The sequence below is a fragment of the Narcine bancroftii genome, chromosome 3, assembly GCF_036971445.1.
Source record: "Narcine bancroftii isolate sNarBan1 chromosome 3, sNarBan1.hap1, whole genome shotgun sequence".
In the NCBI taxonomy this organism is placed as follows: Eukaryota; Metazoa; Chordata; class Chondrichthyes; order Torpediniformes; family Narcinidae; genus Narcine; species Narcine bancroftii.
This window is the reverse complement of record NC_091471.1, coordinates 142899450-142920157: the sequence shown is the minus strand read 5'-3', so window position 1 is coordinate 142920157 and position 20708 is coordinate 142899450.

Sequence of the window (20708 nt, the reverse complement as noted above, 5' to 3'; positions counted from 1 at the left end):
AAGTGACCGCAAGGCTTCTCAAGTAAGGTTAACCATTTTGTTGTGTGAAAAAGATTTGATGGACATCAACAAACAAACTACTTAAAATTCATATGTGCTAAAAGATAAAAGGAGCAAGTGTTTGCCAACAGTGTGATTTTCTAACTAAGAAAGTCTGGGTCAGAATTCACATAAGCTAGAAGTGAAGAAATTGTTTGTGGGAAAGCACCTCTTCCATAGTGCTTCTTGTATTTGACAGTGTGCAATGTAACACATCATAATCATTGCGCTTTGTTGATCCCAATATGCTTTTCCCTCCAAATACAGTCCAATGTTCATTTTATAACAATGGATCAAGGACTTATTAAACCAAAAGGCTGCATAAACAAGATTTAAATCCAACTAAGTGAATAAAGAATCTAACACAATAGTAATAATACCCAAATAGGCTTAGGAGAACAACGTCTAACCATCAACTTCAAATGCCAATTAACTCAGAATCTGGTCCAAAACATTCAGTCACCTCAGAGGTCCCTTACCATTGTCAATGAAAGTACTGACAATGTGAAACAACATCTGGGTGGAGTGAAATTGAAGACCATGAGAATGGGGAGATGGTTGAACTGACTGACACAATTAAAATGCAAAACTTCATTAGCTCATCCAATAATCAAGGCCATATACTTTGAATTTTAACAGCCAAATTTGGATAAGGCATAAATAAAAGAAACCTTCAAAATATTGTGACAAGTGAAATCAACAACTGATGCCAACACTTTAATGAAAATTCTTTCAGTCTAAAATTTCTTATTTCTGTGGTCTATATCACTACTGTTTAGACATTTTAAGTAGAATGCACAAAAAAATGTTCATGCAATCTAATAAAATGTCAACCTCAAGGATGACTAAATTTATACTAAAGTTTAAACTTACTTATCAGAAGTAGCAATCCAAATAATGGTATAATAATAAGTGTTCTTGGTAAATGTAATAATGAATGAAATAAAAACGTAACTACTCTGCAAGGTGATATGGACACAGTACCAGGGAAATGCTTCAAGTAATATTATAAAATTAATTACTCATAGCACTCACTATGTTTGCATGGTGGAAAATCAATAATAAAATCATTCTACAATTTAAGGTGCTGTTTTTAAAATAAGTTAAATGCTTTCATTGCAAAGATATGGAAAATATAATTGCAGATGCTGGAAATCTGAATCGTACTCAATCGTACTGATGCCCAAGAGTGTGGTAACTTCTTAAATAACTACCAACAAGCGTCACTCATATCTACAGTGATGACGTGTTTTGAGAGGTTGATATTGAAGCACATCAGATCCTCCCTGACTGTCGATATTGATCTGATCCAATTTGCCTACAGAGGGAACACATCTTTTACAGATACCATCTCATTTCAAGCTGCCATGTAAAATGGGGTCAACTGAGCAACTTGCCCAGTTAGCACCCCATTCATGCAGCAGCTTTAAGGGTCCGACCAGTCAGCGGGGTGCAAATCCAACCGGGTCCCTGATCTACCTCAGAAGTAGTCAGAGAACCCAGTTAAACTTACCTAAGATGCGTCCACCGACAGCTTGAACAGCAAAATGGTGGACCCAGTCACTCCTGTAACGTCACAGAGAAACCCTTGGGTGAAGTGCCCGGGGGGAGGGGGAAGGAAGAGAGGGATCACGGGGGACCAATGATGGGGGATGCGGGAGAGACTTACCGATAGTTCCCCGGAGTTTGTGATGTGTCACTTACCACATCATCGTGGGGGTGGGATCCCCCTGCAGCTTAAAAGGTGCTGGAAGCACCTTTGCCCCAGTAAATGCACCTGGGTCCCAGGAGGGCTACCCAGGTGCTGCAGTTTAAAAGTGTCTTCTTGCTCTACACAAAACCCTGGAACACCTGGATAACAAAGTCATAAATATCAGTATGCTCTTCATCAACTACAATTTAGCATTCAATGCCATCATCCTCTCAAAACTAGCAGCAAATTCCAAGGCCTAAGTCTCAATACCCTACTTAGCAACTGGATCCTGGATTTTCTCACCTCCAGATCCCAATCAGTGCAAAAATGTCTTCTCCACTGGACCATCACTACACTATTAGACCCCTTGTCTACTTGATTTACACCTACAATTGTGTGGCTGGACAAAAGCACCACCATTCACCATTTACAAATTTGTTGATGACGCCACAGTAGTAGGCTGCATAGTATGTGGAGCCTGTTGTGACAGACTTCTGTGGAAGTGAGTTTGTTGAGTGTATTTAAGGCAGAGATTGGCAGGCATTTGATTAGAAATGGCAGAGCAGACTCAATGGGCCTACCTCTGCTCCTATATCTTGTGAAAAGAGATAATGTCACCAAAACCAAGGAGGTGATTGTAGTCTTCAGGAAGGAAAATTGAGAGGTGTACGGTCCAGTGATCACTGGGGGATTAGAGGTGAAGAATGTGAGCAAATTTAAGTTCTTGGAGTCACTATCTCAGAGGATGAAATCATGAGTTTGCAAAGGATCAGTATGATATTGGAAACCTTGGCAAACTTCTGCAGATGTGTAGTGAAAGTGTGCTGACTGGTTACATCACAGCCTGGTATGAAGGCACTAATACCTCCGAGTGGAAAAACCTGCAAAAGGTAGTGGTCACAGCCCAGTACTTTTCAGGCAAAATTCTCCCCATCAATGAGAAAATCTACATGGAACACTATTGCTGGAGAGCAGTAGCAATCATTAAGTATTCATACCACCCAGGACATGCTCTGTTTTCACTGTTGCCATCAGGAAAGAGGCATAGATCCCACAAGATTTACATACACTGTCAGCTTCAGGAATGGTTGCTACCCTTCCATCATCAGAATCCTAAACTTAAGAGATTCATTTATTTTTTTCTGTATTGCACAGCTTGTTTACATTTCTTTAACACAATTTTAAACAATGAACTTTTTCAGAAATCAACTATTTGGCTTTAGCTTTATCCATAGCAAAAAAAATGTATTGCTAGTACGTGGAAAGATACAAATATAATTGATATTAATAGATGGCATAATGAGATGAAATATTGTTTAATAATAGAAAAAAATACATATGTTTCGCATGATAATTATAATTTTTTATTAATAAGTGGCTGTTATACTCGGAATATTTACATTTCAATTTATATTGATTAGATTTTAATATGTATATTTAACTTTTTTTTTAATATTCTTTGTTTTTTCTTTTTTTTAATGGCTCTCCTTAGGAGAGTTGGCTGAAGGGGGGGATCTTTTTTTTAATATGTTTAATTGCTGTACAAGTCATATATTATTTGTTTTTTGAACGAATAAATAAAGTTTAAAAAAAAACTATTTGGCAAACCTGCTATCCACACAAAAAAAAAGACTGCAAAATTATGAATGCCTGGAAAATATTTTTTAATTCACATCAATTAATGGGATTTATTTTCATTTGCCAAATTTTATTTACCAATCTCCTCTTTGATGGGGACAATAGTTTAGTGTACCCCTTTAATATCAATGTTTAACACACCTTCCTAATGCCACAGGAGATACTTTGGCAAACACCAAAGCTGGCAATAACCTGCACAGTTAGCATAAGGCTAACTAGTTCAAATCCAGTGCTTACAGCACAGAACAGGCCAGTTCGGACCTACTAGTCCATGCCATAACAAATCCCCACCCTCCTAGTCCCACTGACCAGCACCCAGTCCATACCCCTCCTCCTCTCCATGTAACTATCCAGTCTATCCTTAAATGTAACCAATGATCCCGCCTCAACCACGTCTGCCGGAAGCTCATTCCACATCCCTACCACCCTTTGCGTAAAGAAATTTCCCCTCATGTTCCCCTTATAATTTTCCCCCTTCAATCTTAAACCATGCCCTCTAGTTTGAATCTCCCCCACTCTTAATTGAAAAAGCCTATCCACATTTACTCTGTCTGTCCCTTTTAAAATCTTAAACACTTCTATCAAGTCCTCCCTCAATCTTCTACGCTCCAGAGAAAAAAGCCCTAGTCTGCACAACTTTCCTGTAACTCAAACCTTGAAATCCTGTCAACATTCTTGTGAACCTTCTCTGTACTCTCTCTATTTTGTTTATACCCTGTTTACACCTCATTTCCGCTTCCTCACCACCACTATCCCCCTTTTCCCCATTTTCATCTCTCAGTTTTCCCTTTTTAAACTCAATGTATGACAACATATTTAAAATGTCCCCCCTCCCCTCTCTGAGCAGCTCCTTATCCCTTGCCAGGCAACCACAACTCCATTTTCCATTTGGAATGCGAACCCGCTCGCAAGCATCAACTGATTTTGCAGTGACAGTTATTCTCTCCCACCCAACGCCCCCAAAAGACTTTTTTTACACATAACAAAGCTCATCTTTTTTTCCCCCTTACTTCCTTTCTTTCCTTCTCTTTCCCTTCTTTAGTTCTTACATATACATTATTTTTACATCTTTATATGTATTTTATCGCCATTCTTCATTCTTGTTACATCTCCTCATCTCTCCTTCTGTCCTGCAGGTGTTCTGCAAATTCTCGTGCTTCCTCCAGGGATAAATATTTTAAGCACAGCTGTATGTCTTAACATAAATTTATAATCTTTTTACCATAGGATAGATGTTGCTGTATTAAACTCCTTCCTCTTCTTTAAGAGTTCAAAACTTGCATCTGGGTAAAAAAATATTTTTTGACCCTTGTATTCCAATGGTTTATTGTCTTCTCTAATTTTATTCCTTGTCCGCTCCAGTATATTTTCTCATCGTATATCTCAAAAATTTTACAAAACGGATCTTCGTTTTTGATGTGTCTGTGGTTTCGGAGCTAGTGTTCTGTGTGCCCTTTCTATTTCCATTTCTTCCTGTATTTCTGGCATTCCCAGGACCTTTGGAATCCATTCTTTTATAAATTCTTTCATATTTGTGCCTTCTTCATCTTCCTTTAGGCCCACTATCTTTATATTGTTTCGCCTACTATAATTTTCCATCATATCAATTTTCTGAGCTAACAACTCTTGTAACTCTTTAACTTTTTATTATCACTTTCTTCCAATTTCTTCTTAAGTCATTCACTTCCATTTCTACAGCCGTTTCTCGTTCTTCCACATTTTCTAATCTTTTCCCTATTTCTGACATGACCAGATCTATTCTATTCACTTTTTCTTCTGTACTTTTCATTTTCCTTTTCATTTCCCTAAATTCTAATGTCAACCATTCTTTTAATGTTTAATTTGTTCTTGAAAAAAAACTTTATCTATATTCTGTCTATCTATTTTACCTTCTATTTCTCTGTGCAGATCTTGGTCTTCTTCCTCTTCTTCTGTGTTTGCACCTTTGTTTGTGTCTTCTTCTTCTCTTCCTTGTATCTGTGTCTCTTCTGACTTTCCTGATGAGTTGCTTGTCTCACTTTGCTGGGCTTCTTCTTGCTTGGCTTCTTGCTGTTGGTCCTGTTCTTCTGGGCTACTCATCTGTTGGGCTTCCTGCTGCTGCTCTTCTTTCCTTTCACTCCCTTTCCTGTCACTTTCCTCTTCTTGTAGCTGAGATCCCTGGTGTCGGGCATCCCTCAGCTGGTCGCATTGTGTTTGCCCGCTCCTCAGCTCAGCCCCCCTCCCGTCGATGTTCTCCTTCTCCTTAGTCAGCGCACTTTGCACTTTTGTTTGGCTCAGAGAGCCATTTTTGCAGTCCAGCGGTCAGGGGGTCACGACTCTGCGGGGTCTTCACCAACCTCGGAGAACGGGCTCTCTTCTCCATGATGGCTCCCTGTTTCTTCATGCAGGTAAGGCCTTCTTCTTTCTCTTCCAGCATCTTTTCTTCTTTTTTTCCCATTGTTTTTACTTTTCCTTCTTGGGTGTCATTTTCTTTCTTTTCTCTACAACTTTATCTTTTATTTGTTATGTTTTGTATTTCTTGAACTTTGTATTTTCTTCACTTTATTTCTTCTTTTCTGGAGAGGGCTGGTTTTCCCCTACCGGCCACTACTCCATCACGTGTCTCTTCCCCCTGGTCTTCATACTTGAGGAAGGATATACTGGCCTTGGAGGCAGTCTAGAGGAGGTTCACTAGGTTGATCCCAGAGATGAGGGGGTTGACCTATGAAGAGAGACTAAATCACCTGAGTTTATACTCACTCGAATTTAGAAGAATGAGAGGAGAGCTTAAAGAAATATACAAAATTATGAAAGGGATAGATAAGATAGAGGCAGGAAAATTGTTTTCACTGGAGATGAGACCAGAACACAGTGACACAGCCTCAAGATTCAGGGGAGTAGATTCAAGACAGAGATGAGGAAAAATTGTTTTTCCCAGAGAGTAGTGAATCTATGGAATTCTCTGCTCAGGGAAGCAGTTCAGGCTACTTTATTAAACATATTTAAGATTCAGTTAGATAGATTTTTACATAAGAAAGGAATTAAGTGATATGGGGAAAAGGCAGGGCAGGATATTTACCCTCAGCTGGTGGGTTGTGGATGAGATCGTCCATCTGGCAGCAGTCTCCTCATCTAGCACGCTCACGATGGCATCTGAGGAAATTTTCCTGAGGCAAAACTGCACCTCCACCTGCCCAAACCATGTACTTGGGCGATGGGTCCAGAAGGGAGGCAGTTTCACAGCGATGCCATTGATCTCAGCAGGATCCAAGATTCTGAGTACATTTGGTCTCTCCCCTCAGCAGTGTTCCTCCAGACTCCTGCATCTAGATGGGTTGGGAGACCGAATGCCATCGTCCCTCATGGACGAGATGCTGGCACTGGCAGAAGATCACAAGCCCTGCTTCTTGTTCCGCCAGATCTTCCTGTAGCAGATGCCCAAGAACATTCAGCTCCTGTTGGTGGATGAAGACTTCACTAACCCACTGTGAGTTGTGGCCCAAGCAGACACCCTCTGGTCCACCAAGAGGGAGAATGAAGCCGGCCTCAGCCAAGTCACCTGTTGAGGAGCCAGCCGGTCACAGCCCCCCCCCCCACCCCCCCCAAGCACAAGCCAAAGGAGCACCACCCCACCAGGTGCTTCTATCATCAACACTGGGGGTCACAAGCTCGTAAGTGCAGGCAACCCTGTACCTACCAGGGAAATGACTCGGCCAGCCGCCATTGATGGCTGCAATGGCTGACCACGCAGCCTCCTGCACATGACTGATAAGTCCACTGGCTGGTGTTTCCTTGTGGACACTAGAGCTGAGCATCTTGCTTCCGAATGCCCTCGAGTCCCACACCCGATCTTGTGGTCCCACCCTGCGGGCAGCCAACGGTTCCACCATCAAAACTTTTGGCACCCGCAGAGCGCAGATCCAGATCAGGAAAGATAAATTCTGCTGGAGGTTCGTCCTGGCCTCAATGCGTACCGTGCTGTTGGGAGCTGACTTCCTCAGAGTGCATGGCCTGCTGGTAGATGTGAAGGGCAAAAGACTGGTTAATGCCCGCACATTCCACTCAGTCTGCCTCGATGCCATGGATGCCTGCAAGCCCGAAATAACCACCATCGCTGCTCCTAGGGACAAGTATTCCAGCATACTCGATGAGTTCCCCTCCATCCTGCACCCTAATGTGCGGTCTACAACCAAATCTCCACACAAGGTCCCCCGCTGCACGCGGCCCAACAACTTCTGCCCAAGAAGCTGCTGTTAGCCAAGGAGAAGTTCTCTTGCCTGCAGGAGTTGGGTTTCATCTGCCACTCTGACAGCCCCTGGGCATACCCTCTTCACATGGTCCCCAAATCTTCTGGAGGCTGTCAACACTGCGGGGATTATCAGCACCTGAACGATGCGACTATGCTAGACAGGTACCCAATCCCTCACATCCGGGGCTTTACAACCAAGCTCCATGGTGCCCAGGTCTTCTCGAAATGTGACCTGGTGTGGAACTATCATCAAATCCCAGTCCACGCTAAGGACATTGGTAAGACGGCGATCATCACCCTGTTCGGCCTGTTCGAATTCTTGCCCATGCCCATTGGACTTAAAAACATTGCCCAGACTTTTCAGCACCTCATGGATGCAATGGGCAGGGACCTGGACTTTGTGTTTATATACCTTGATGACATCCTTATTGCCAGTTGCGACCACAAGGAGCACAAGGCTCGTCTCCGCACCCTGTTTGCCCTCCTGGCAGAATTTGGCCTCACAGTCAACATGGCCAAGTGCCAATTCGGCAAGCAGATTCTGCAGTTTCTGGGACACACCATCTTGGCAGCAGGAGCCACCCCAGCACCAGAAAAAGTCACAGCTGTACGGCAGTTCCCCAAACCCACCACCCTCAAGGGCCTGCAATAATTCGTAGGTATGGTGAATTTTTATCATTGTTTCATCCCCGGTGCCATCCACATCATGCGGCCGCTGTTCTCACTGATCACCTCTAAAGACCAAGTCCTGGTTTGGGCAGAGGGCACTTTCATGGCAACAAAGGACACACTGGCCAGCGCCACCTTATTGTTTCACCTGCGCCCAGAGGCACACATCATGCTTTCAGTAGATGCCTCAGCTATGGTCATTGGGGCATACTTGAGCAGTGGGTCGATGGAGAGTGCCGCCCACTGGCTTTCTTTAGCAGGCACCTTTGACCGCCGAAGCTCAAGAACAGTGCCTTCGACCGGGAGCTCCTGGTGCTGTACCTAGCCATCCAGCACTTCCGGTATTTCCTGGAGGGCAGGCCATTCACTGCATTCACCAACCACAAGCCTCTCATCCAGGCCCTCGTGATGGCCAAGGATACGTGGTCAGCCTGCCAGCAATGCCATCTCTCCTATGTGTCGGAGTTCACCATCAACATCCGGCACAGGGCAGGTAGAGACAACGTCATGGCGGACGTGCTTTCCCGACTGGCAATCAACACCCTCACCCCTGGCCTCAACTACACCCAACTGGCTCAGGTGCAGAGGGAAGACTCAAAGATGCAAGCCCTCTGTACCCCCATTTCAGGGCTCTGCCTCCAGGACATTCAGTTGCCGAACAGCTGCTCTGCAACATCTCCACTGGTTCATCATGCCCTGTAGTTCCACTGCAGTGGAGATAGCGGGCCTTCAGCATGGTCCACGATCTGGCACACCCCTCTGTGAAGGTATCAGTGCGAATGGTGGTGGAGCGGTTCTTGTGGCATGGGCTCAAGAAGGAGGTAGCTAAGATGGCAAGGAGCTGCACTCAGTGTCAGGCCTCCAAGGTCCACCGGCATACGCAAGAAGTTCGACCTGACAGTCAAAATGTTCCAACACATTCATGTTGACATCATGGGCCCCCTGCTGGTGTCCAGGGAGGTGCGCTACTTGCTTACGGTGGTCAACCGGACCACGAGATGGCTGAACCATAAAGGAGGCTTCCGCAGAGACATGCACCAGGAACTTGGTTGCCCACTGGATCGCCAGGTTCGGAGTTCCGGCACACATCACCAGCAACAGGGGCACCCAGTTCACATCCACCCTCTGGACTCAATTGGCGAACCTACTGGGGGTTAAACTCCACCACACCACGGCTTATCACCCGCAAGCAAATGGCCTGGTGGAGAAATTTCACCATCACCTGAAGTCAGCCCTCGTGACTCGCCTCACAGGCCCCGGCTGGGCAGACGAACTACTCTGGGTCCTCCTCGGCATCAGAACAGCACCCAAGGAAGATCTACAAGCGTCATCTGCAGAACTGGTGTACGGTGTGCCATTCTCGTTGCCTGGTGAGTTTTTTCAGCCTGGAACCCAACTTTATGACCGAGCACCCAAACCTATTGGCGGACCTCTGCTTCAAGCTCGCCTCGCTAGCCCTCTCCACCTCCTATGCATCACCTCGCCCAACCAGCCCATCTTCCCAAAGAGCTGGTCTTGGCGGAATTCATTTTCGTTCGGTGCGGACCACACACTGCACCTTTGCAGTGCCTTTACCAGGGCCTGTACAAAGTCCTCCAGCGGTCTGGCAAGACTTTTACATTAGACATTGGGGGAAATAATGAACTATTTACAGTAGACTACCTAAAGGCAGCACACTTAGCCCTCTCGAGACCGGTTCAAATAGCTAAGCCCAAACGCTGAGGCCGTCAGCCCAAGCGGCAGGACGTGTAAGCCGGTTCTGGGGGGGTTGTGTGGCAGTGCACTCTCTCGTGGTGAACCGGCCCCGCTTGTACTGCTGCGTGGCGGGGCAGCCATGAGAAGATGGTGCCATCAGGGGTCCTCCTTGCCTCATGGTTCCAGCCCAGCGTGCACCTCAGGCAGCCATTATAATGTCATCGCTCATGCACGGGCCAAGCTCACGCTGCCATTAAAGGGGCATGCATGGGATTTGAATAAAACAGTTGTTGAGAACATCCAATGCGGTGGCTGTGAGTCTCTTTGCTGTAGATGCCGCTACAGAGTCATGGTATTAATATTTCTAATTCAAGTTTGTGACATCCTTTCGTTATTCCTTGAATTGATTCCCTTAAACATTATTCAGTGAACAACAATTTTTCCTTTACTCTGATCCCAGAAAAACTATCAATATTTCTGAATAAATGTTCTTGCCCCATTTTCTGGAAAGAAAGCCCTGCTCTACTCATTTTATACCTACGAATGGGGTAGCTCGGTACAACAATAACACCATCTACAAATTTGCCGAAAATACTACGGTCGTGGCTTATATAAAGGAAGGGGATGAATCAACATATGGAGATTGAAACCTTGGCCAAATGATGCAACAACAACAATCTTGCACCCAATGTCACCAAAACTAACGAGCTGATTGTTGACTACAGGAAAGGAAACCCAGAGGAATACAATCCAGTGATCATTGGGGGTTCAGAGGTGGAGAGGGTGAGCAAGTTTAGGTTCTTGGGAGTCACTATATCAGACGATTTTTCTTGGTCCCAACATACCACTGATATTGTGAAGAAAGCACATCAGCACCTCTACTACCTCAGGAGTTTGTGGAGGTTTGGTATGACACCAGAAACCCTGGCAAATTTCTACAGATGTGTGGTGGAAAGTGTGCTGGTCTGGTATGGGGACACCAATACCCTTGAGTGTAAAGCCCTGCATTATTCAATACATCTACAGGGAATTCTGCCATAGGAGGTGTGGTGTGCTGTTAGACAGAATCAGACACACACAAGGTAAAGACTATACAACAGGCTTTAATCCACAAAGACTTCTACAGAGCCAGGCTGGCTGTAGCTGCAGTAACTCTAAGAGAGACTTCGGAGGCCGGCGCAGGCTTATATCCCGGAGGGTGATTGACACCCGACCGGGTATGACTTGATCCATTCAGGTCAATTGATTGACAGCCAGCCAGGTGTTGTCCTGTTCCCCTTACTCTCCTGCAGGTACAGAGGTTGCCCCCTGCATTAGGCCAGTGGTGTACCACCACATTCACCCCCTTCTTTAAAATTGTCCCGGGGGGTGCAGTAACAACGAATCGTACCCACTATACAAAATACACTATTTACAGATTGAGACGATCCGGCGGCCACCTGAGTCTCTGTGACTGTCGTAGGACTGGCTCCTGGTCAGAGGGGAAGTGAGGGGGCTGGCGGCAGGAGTCTGAGTAACTGGTGAGGTGCCACGTGGAGGGGTGGCCGAGGGGGCAGGGTGGATGTGTGAGAGTCGTATTGGATGGGTGGGGGGGGGAGAGGTTCATCCCCCATGGCTGAAGTGGGCCCCAGTGGTCACAGAGGTCCTGCGCGCCCCATAGCTGCCTGGGGACAGGGATGTATGCCCGGTCAGCATCGTCCTGGGCTGAAGGATGCTGTGGAATGGTGGATGCTCCTGCTGGTGCCAGGTTCCTGGTTGAGATGGTGGCCTCCCTGCCACTGCCGAACCTAACGTAGGCGTAGTTGTGGTTCGCGTGTAGGATACAAACCTGCTCGACCAGGGGTTCAGCCTTGTGTGCTCGTACGTGCCTACGCAGGAGCACTGGTCCTGGGGACGCGAGCCATGCTGGGAGGGACATTCCAGTCACCGACTTACTGGGGAATGAGAACAGACGTTCATGATGTGTCTTGTTAGTACACAGAACCCTTTGGGCAGGGCGTCCTGCCAGAATTCAACGGCCCATCCTTTTGACTTGAGGGCCAGGAGGACTGCCTTCCCGACCACCCCGTATTTGCGTTCCACTTTCCCATTGCCTCTTGGGTTATAACTAGTCGTGCGGCTAGTCGCGATGCCCCTCACCATCAGGTACTGGCGCAGCTCATCACTCATAAAACTAGACCCCCAGTTGCTGTGGATGAAGGTGGGGTAGCCAAACTTGGTGAAGATCTGCCGCAGGGCCCTGATGATAGTGGCCATGGAGGTGTCCGGGCAAGGGATAGCAAAAAGGAAGCGTGAGTACTCGTCCACTACTGTGAGGAAGTAGACGTTTCAGTTCGTGGAAGGCAGGGGCCCTTTAAAATCCATGCTGAGACGCTCAAAGGGCTGAGTGGCCTTTACGAATAGGCCTGCGGCAGGCAGAAGAAGGATGTTTACACTCAGCGCAGACTCGGCAGGCCTTGGTCATGTCCCTGACATCCCTGATGGTATATGGCAGGTTCCAGGACTTAATGAAGTGGTACAACCTGATGACACCCGGATGGCAGAGGGACTCAAGCAGTGCCTGCAGCCTGTTGTCATGCATAGATGCGCAGGTGCGAGAGAGGGCATCGGGGGAGTCGTTAAACTTCCCAGGGCGGTACTGGATGTCGTAGATTAGGTCGCCAGCTTGACTCTCCAGCGCAGGATCTTGTCGTTCTTGATCTTGCTCTTGAGGGTAGCGTTAAGCATGAACGCCACGGCCCGCTGGTCCGTGAGGAGGGTGAATCTTCTACCGGCCAGATAACGGCGCCAGTGGCGGACCTCTTCCACAATTGCCTGGGCCTCTTCCACATCGTCTGCGATGTCCTGCCTGATGCGCATGACGGCTGCCTGTGCCTCGGGTGGGAGGGGAAAAGTTGTAGCTTGGGCCAGTGGGTGGACCTTGTCTGAGAAGCAAGGGACTCACTGAGAGTAATAGGAGAATAGGCCAAGGTACCTGCGGAGGGACTTTAGTGTGGTGGGGAGAGGTAGCTCCATTAATGGGTGCATCCTTTCTGGATCTGGGCCGATGACTCCATGGGCCACGATGTACCCCAGGATGGCAAGGCGGGTGGTGCTGAACACACACTTCTCCTTGTTGTAAGTGAGGTTCAGCTCCCCAGCCATCTGGAGGAATTTCTCCAGGTTGGCATCACTGTTGAAGATAGTGACATTATCCAGATATGGGAACATCTCCATCAGCTTGTGCCTGTCTTCCATGCGATCCATCTCCCACTGGAAGATGGAGACACCATTCGTGACCCCAAAGGGAACTCGGCAGAACTGGTACAGGTGCCCGTCTGCCTTGAAGGCTGTGTAGGGCTTGTCCTTTGAGTGGATGGGAATTTGGTGATAAGCTGACTTCAGGTCAATCGTGGAGAAAACCCAGTAGCGGGCCATCTTGTTGACCATGTCAGCTATCCTCGGCAGGGGGTAGGCATCCAGTTGGGAGTACCGGTTTATGGTAATCCATGACCATCCTCAGTTTACTTCCCCCTTTGACCACCTGGTTGGGCTCTCCAAGGGCTGTTACTGGGCTCTATAACACCTTCCGCCAGGAGTCGCTGCACATCCGCCTTGATAAAGTCTCTGTCTGTGGTGCAATAGCACCTACTTCTGGTGACGATTGGCTTGCAGCCTAGCTTAAGGTGTGTGAAGAGTGCCGGGGGGGTGATGCATAGTGTAGAGAGGCCGCAGCTTGGCCGGGGATGGTAGGTCAGTGTGCTGTGGGGGCCCCCAAAGGCAAGGGTGATACTCTGCAGGTGGCACTGGAAATCCAGGCCGAGGAGGATGGGGGCGCAGAGTTTGGGCATGAATGAACCTAAATGCTGTGTATGTCTCCTCTCCCACAGTTGTATCAGCCAAGCAGTGCCTGAAGGTACCAACAGTCTTATCCTTGGTGGCGAGGGCGATCGAGAAGGTGGTGGGGTGCACTTTTAATTTCAGGCAGTGGGTCACGCTCAGGTGAATGAAATTCTCAGAGCTGCCACTTTCGATCAGGCACTTTGTTACCTGCCCGTTGACTTGCACGTTCATCATAGAGCGCCCGAGGTCATGAGGAATGTTCCTGGTCAGAGTGGTGACAGCCAGGACTATCTTGGGGTTGGGGTCGTTGCTCTCCAGCTGTGTGTGGTGATTTATTGTGTCCGGAGGCGTGGGGAGCATCAGTAGGGCTGCCTGGTCATCGCCCATGTTGACCACGTTGTCGTCGGTCGTGGGGTGCAGTGTGCGGCAACTGATGATGTCTGGAGGTGTGGGGAGCATCGGAGTGGCAGCCTGGTCATCGCCTGTGTTGACTGCATCGCCAGGGGACCTCCGTGTCAGCCTCTGCCCAGCCCCAAGATGGCAGCACCACGAGGGGTCCCGTGGCGTGGCTGACCTCCTTCCCCATTTGTGTTCATCACGCCGGGGAAAGTGACGTCATCGCGGCCGGTGGAAGGGACGTCATCCCGTCAGCCGGAGGTGACATCACGCCGTAAGCCAGAAATGATGTCACTGTAGTTCCTGGCGAGCGGCACTGGCAAGAGTGGGGGCTGGTCTGGGTGCACGGGGCATATGCTGCGATTGTTACTGGCGGGGCTGGATGTTTCACCGTCAGGTTTGGGGAAGGCGGAAGTTGTAGCGGGGACAATGGCGCCACCCGGCACACGCATGTGGAGGGGTCCATGGGGGAGGAGGGGAGGTCATAGAGGGCTGCTGAGCTGCCGGCTGGTTTTGAGAGGTACACTTTAGCAAAGTGGGCTTTCTTGGCGCATCAGGAACAGTACTGGTTCCTAGCCGGGCAGTTTTGGCACGATCGCTGGTCTGACCCACACCAGGATCCACAGCATTTACAGGGGTACCGGGCGCCCGCCGCAGCAATGTTCTCCTCCCCAGCTTGGTCTGAGACTGCAGCTGCAGTGTGAGGTGGCCATGAAGGAGCCTGGGGGGAGACTGAAATCGAAGGCTTCGATGTGCAGGACTGCAGCTTCTAGGGTTCAGACCACTTCCACAGTCTTGGTCAGGGCATAGATACTATCTTCCAGCAGCTTCTGCCGGATGGCCCTTGAGCATAGCCCTCGGATGAAGACATCCCAGATCAGCTTCTTGACCTCCTCTGTGCCTACCCTGGGTTCAGCCTGACATGGTCAGGCCAACTCTCGCAGGTGTCCCAAGTAAGACTCAGCCGTCTCCCTGGGTTGCTGGGCTCATGTATTGAGGAGGTATCTTGCAAAGACCGCATTCATGGGGGGGGGCTTGTACAAGGTCTCAAGAGCGTCCATTGCTTCCTTGTACTTAGAGCAGCCTTTGGTTGCCTGGAAAGTGTGAAGACCCAGCTTTGACCGGAGTAGGACCAGCTTCTTCCGATCTGAGTCCAGGATGCCCTTCTGCGTGCGCTTCGATGATTGCTTCGACTGTGTGCTGCCAGATCTTGAAGCGCGTCTGGGCTTCCAGGTGGCGTGCGTCGACTTCAAGGCTCCCTGCGCTCAGGAGTTTTTCCATGGCAGTCGTGGGAAAAAAAAGTCCTTTTGTGGATTAAATTGTGGAGCACTGTTAGACAAAATCAGACGCACACAAGGTAAAGACTGTACAACAGCCTTTAATCCACAAAGACTTCTACAGAGCCAGGCTGGCTGTAGCTGCAGTAACTCTGAGTGAGACTCGGAGGCCGGCGCAGGCTTATACCCTGGAGGGTGTTTGACACCCGTCCAGGTGGGGCTTGATCCATTCAGGTCAACTGATTGACAGCTGGCCAGGTGTAGTCCTGACCCCCTGACACTCCTGCAGGGTTAGAGGTTGCCCCCTGCAGTAGGCCGGCGGTACACTCCTGCAGGTACAGAAGTTACCCCCTGCAGTAGGCCGGTGGTGTACCACCACAGGAGGGCAGCTGCAATCATCAAAGACCCACACCACCCAGCACATGCTCTGTTCTCACTGCTGCCATCAGGAAAGAGGTATAGGTGCCACAAGACTGCACCACCAGGTTTAGGAACAGCTGTCACCCCTCTACCATCAGACTCCTTAACAAAAACTCAACAGGGGCTAATTAAGTACTCTTACTTGACAATTTTATTGATTTTCTTTGCTCTCACTATATTGCACAGTCAGTTTGTTTACATTCATTATCTGTTAGTTATTTTAATTGTTTACATGTTCACTCTGTATACAATTTATTTTTTTGCACTACCAATTAGTGGCAATTCTGCTACGCCCACAGGAAATAGAATCTTAGGGTGCATGTGAATGTTATGTATATATTGTGACAATAAATCTGAAATCTGAACAACATTGGTACCTAGCAAATAGTTACCAGTGAATAAGGTAAGTAAACGGAAAGCTTGTGTTGAAGAATATCAAAGCTCTACGTCAGACATGAATGATGTTTGTAAATATAAATGAACATCCTTTTTTTAGGTATTTAACATGCTTGTTTTTAAATATTACAGTGGTTTTGTGACTAGTTTGAATTTGTATTTTTTTCCTTATCAAATGTTGTATAGATGCCAGGTGGCAGTTAAATCTTTCTTTTGAGTCAATGTCCCACACAGGAACTTCTGATATCAAGAATAATGCACCACCATGTGGCAAGTTGTATAAATAACAGTTGTTTCCCGTATGACTTTCCTGTAGATTACTGAAAAGAATTGACAGCAGGGTAGCAAATCCGCTCAACCCAAAATGTCAACCTTAAAGTTTACTTTATATAAGAATCTCTTCCCTCCTTCCTTCAACTCAGCCTATAAAGGTATTCAACATTTCTCATATAGCTTTCCTTTCAATGTATCTAAGCTCTTCACTTCATCTATTTAATTTTCATATCTCTCTGAATAAAGGCATATTTTCTCCCATTCCTTGACTTTATCAGTGCCTAATTCTATTTGTTACCCTTAGTTTTGGGTTTCACCACTTGAAATGACCTTTTCTAACTTAACCTCATCAAATTTTTACATAATTTAAATAATTCCACTGCGTTCCTTCTCGGCCTAGACAAAAGAGAAGGTTCCAAACCTGGGCAATCTCTTCCGATAATCTTAGTTCTGAAATTATCCATGTAAATCTATTTGCACTCTATCTGATTATTTCCTATATATCTTCTGGTCTATGTGCATTTCCATACGTGAATAATAATAATTGAAGTGTTGATATTAAAACATTTTACGCCCACAAAGTTACAATTATAGACTACATGAATGCATTGCAAAAGCATTTTGGAGTCTCTGTGAAGAATCCCTCTTTTCTAGACTTTCTACATGACTAAATGCTGATATCCTTGGCAAGATACACCACTCTACATTGTGAGGATTGGTGTCGATCCAGGATCTGGGTGAGATCCCAATCAGCAGTTTACTCTCCCGAGGAAGAAAGGACTTAGATTTTTCTTCAACCATTTACCTTCAGTTGAAATTCATCACTTCACATTTGCCATCTCTCATTTACTTGCCCACATCACTATGCACTCATGAAGTCTGCCATAATTGTCCATAGTAATTTCAGTAAACATTTCATAAGATGCAGCAGTGTTTTTATTCCTGGAGATTGAAAAACGATCATGGAGAACTGCTAATCCTAACACTTTTCTTTTTGAATGGTTCTTATTATTGCTTTTGATAGTTAATAATGGAGGTCAAGGAAAATATTAAATAAAAAAACTAGAGACTATTAAGTGGCAGGACTAGTGGTAGCCCAGACAACTGGTTATTGTATAGGAGCATAGCTGTGAGAGACTAAAAAGATAGAGTTTGAAAATTGATTGAGAGAAAATTGGTGGGAATATGAAAAACAGATAATGAGGATATAAAAAGGAAGAGGATGGATAAGGTAAATGTGAGATGCCAAGAAGACAGGATTGGAAAATTAATTGGGAAACATTCACACCCCCTCGTTATCTATTGTAAACTCAAGATATGTTACTGAGGGGCACAAAGTTTTGTAAGTGTTCACTGTCATTTCGGCCCATAGTAATATCATCTAGGTAACACCCATCTGAGAGTCTATGTAGTAATTTGTCCATCGATGGTTGAAAAATCGCAGGTACTGCTGATATTCCGTAAGGTATGCGTCTATAGGTGAGTAGTCCCAGATGGGTACTGATTGACACATATTCCCTTGATTTTTTTTTGTCCAATTCTATCTGTTGATATGCTTGTGACAAATCTAGTTTTGTGAACTTTTGCCCTCCATTTGGTGCTTGGAACAACTCTTCTGCCTTGGGCATGGGGTGTTAGGGTATTTTGAGTGATGGATTAATGGTGACGTAATTGCTGTGTATGTGAATCTCATGGTTTGCTTTTCATTCGGGTATGAAGGGCGCTGCCCAATCGCTGTATTGTATTGGTTCTAATATGCCTTCATGCTTTAGTCTGTTTAAGTTTGCCTCAATTTTTCCTTTCATAGCAAATGGGACTGTTCTGGTTTTGAAGAATTTTGGTTCGGCATTTAATTGCAGTTTGGCTTGAACACCTTTGATTTTCCCCAGTTCTTGTAGGAAAACCACTGCGTGTTTGTTGAGGATTTGGTCAAGTTCTGTCTGGGAGGTGTTCATGTGGATTACATTTAGTATTGAACCGATTTCCAGCCAGTCTAGGGGAATGTGTTGTAGTGCGTTTCTAAAGAAAAGTGCTGGTCCGTGGGTATCTACAATGTAGAGAGAGAATATTTTTGGATGCTGTTGTTTGTATTCTACTTGGACTGTAAATTTTCCAAACACTTTGATTCTGTCTCCTGTAATAGTTCTTAGAGTTATTTCAGTTGTTTTCTTTTTCACAGTAGGTGCATGGAGTACGTGTAGGGTTCATTTCATTCCTCGTTGCCACTGTTGTATATGCACTCACAATTAAGACTCAGAAATGTAATGCTTTCTCATCCTTTAATTCTATTAGACTAACATGGCTATATATATATATGGAAGGGTGACAACATGACATCCAGCAGAAGGAGAGCTTACACCCAACAAGCAATGTAACCAATATTTCAGGCCTTTGTCAAATTTTGACAAAGGACTATGGCCTGAAACATTCATAAATAAAGAACACTGCGTGACTTGCTGAGTTTCTCCAGTACTATTATGTATTGACCTACAGTCACAACATCTGCAGACTTTCTTGTTAAACTGTGTTCCAAGTTCTGTCACAAAAAGAGATGATAATTTAGTTGGAGAAAAAAATTCAAATGTATGATCAAAGCCTCCTTGAAATATCACTATAAGTTCCTGACTTCAGAAAAGAACTAGTCCATTAATTACAGAACCTTGAGGCTGTGTATTGGAAGGAAGGAATATAACTACCTCACAAATTACCCATCTATCTTCAACATTCTGCTTCCATTATGAAATAATCTGCAGTTCCTACAGTGACCCATTTCAGAACCACAGAATTAAAGCAGAAATAAGTTATCCTTACCAGTGGGAAAAAAGAGAGACATATTAATGTATACTTCTCAAACAACCATTTCTTAGGAGAGCACACATTCGGTGGGTTAAAAATCTTACTTCTGATGATACATTTATCTGGATTCTTCCATTGGCACCCAGTCACATGATTGTTATCAGGTTAAGAATTACCCAGAGTTCCCCCAGGGCATTAGTAACTCTCATAACAACCTGAGATTTTGAGGCACCTCTAGCCAATTCCAGCCTATGCGCAACACCCCAAGAGCAGCACTGAACCAATTCTACTGGCTCGTCACACACAGCCCATGAGTTCAGAGTTTTTAGTGTGGCAGAGTATATAGATATAATTTTGGGAGATAAATTGGGAAAGGTTTGTTAGTGTAAGTCACATACAAACACTTTAAAACGGATCTTATTTGAAATAGTGGAGCTCTGCTAATGCTAGACATATCGGTCCCACAGCCTTTGCAAGAGCATTGGAGAGTGCCCAAGAGATTTCACTAATGGATTGTTGTTTACAAAAAGGCAACAGATGAAAGAGTTTGTCGGAGCCGCCTTCTGTCTGGAATGGAACTTGCTGTTCTAGGAGGGTCATGTGGTTTTGCAAGCAGAATCAAACAGGTTTTCTCGCAAAGAGAGAGAGAGAGAGAGAGAGAGAGAGAGATTAGTTCAACTGTAATATAGTTGGCAACAGCAGCTGGGACTGGAATGGGACAAGCTGGCAACTTGTGGAAACCCCATTTGGAAGACGGGTTGTGAGTGCTTAGCTCAGCCTGGTCAAAACCCTTGTGCTTTATGCAAGAGGAGAGGACTGGCTGTCTAATGTTTCACTTGGAATAAGCAAAACAAAAAGGAACTCTGTGGTGACCTGAAAGAAAGAGGATATCATCTGGAGAACCCTGTGAGAAACAGAAGTACCTTCACAGAATTTGCTCGAGACAAAAATTGAGAACAAAGAACTTTTATTATACTATTACAACAATGCAAAGTTGGGTGCTTCCCCTTACCCTGGGAATACACACAGATACTGAGGCTGACCCAACTTTTATACATTTCATTTCAGTACAGAGATACCTTCCCCCTAACATTCTTCTGCCTCCTGGATTGGTTTAGCATTAGGTAATTCTGCCCACGTGGATTCTAACTTCTTATCAGTTTCCTGCAAACTTGTTAGCCAGGAAATATCATGTCTTTGTTCTTTACCCATTAATCAATCCCCAAGACTTGCTAAAGCTATCTACTTGCTATCCTGTTTTGAAGATCCTTATTTTATTATACTTTTATAACCCTTCCTCCCATTTCAGCATCCCTTCACCCTGATTTAACCCATAATACTTCCTTTCTAATGAGCACTTGCTTGA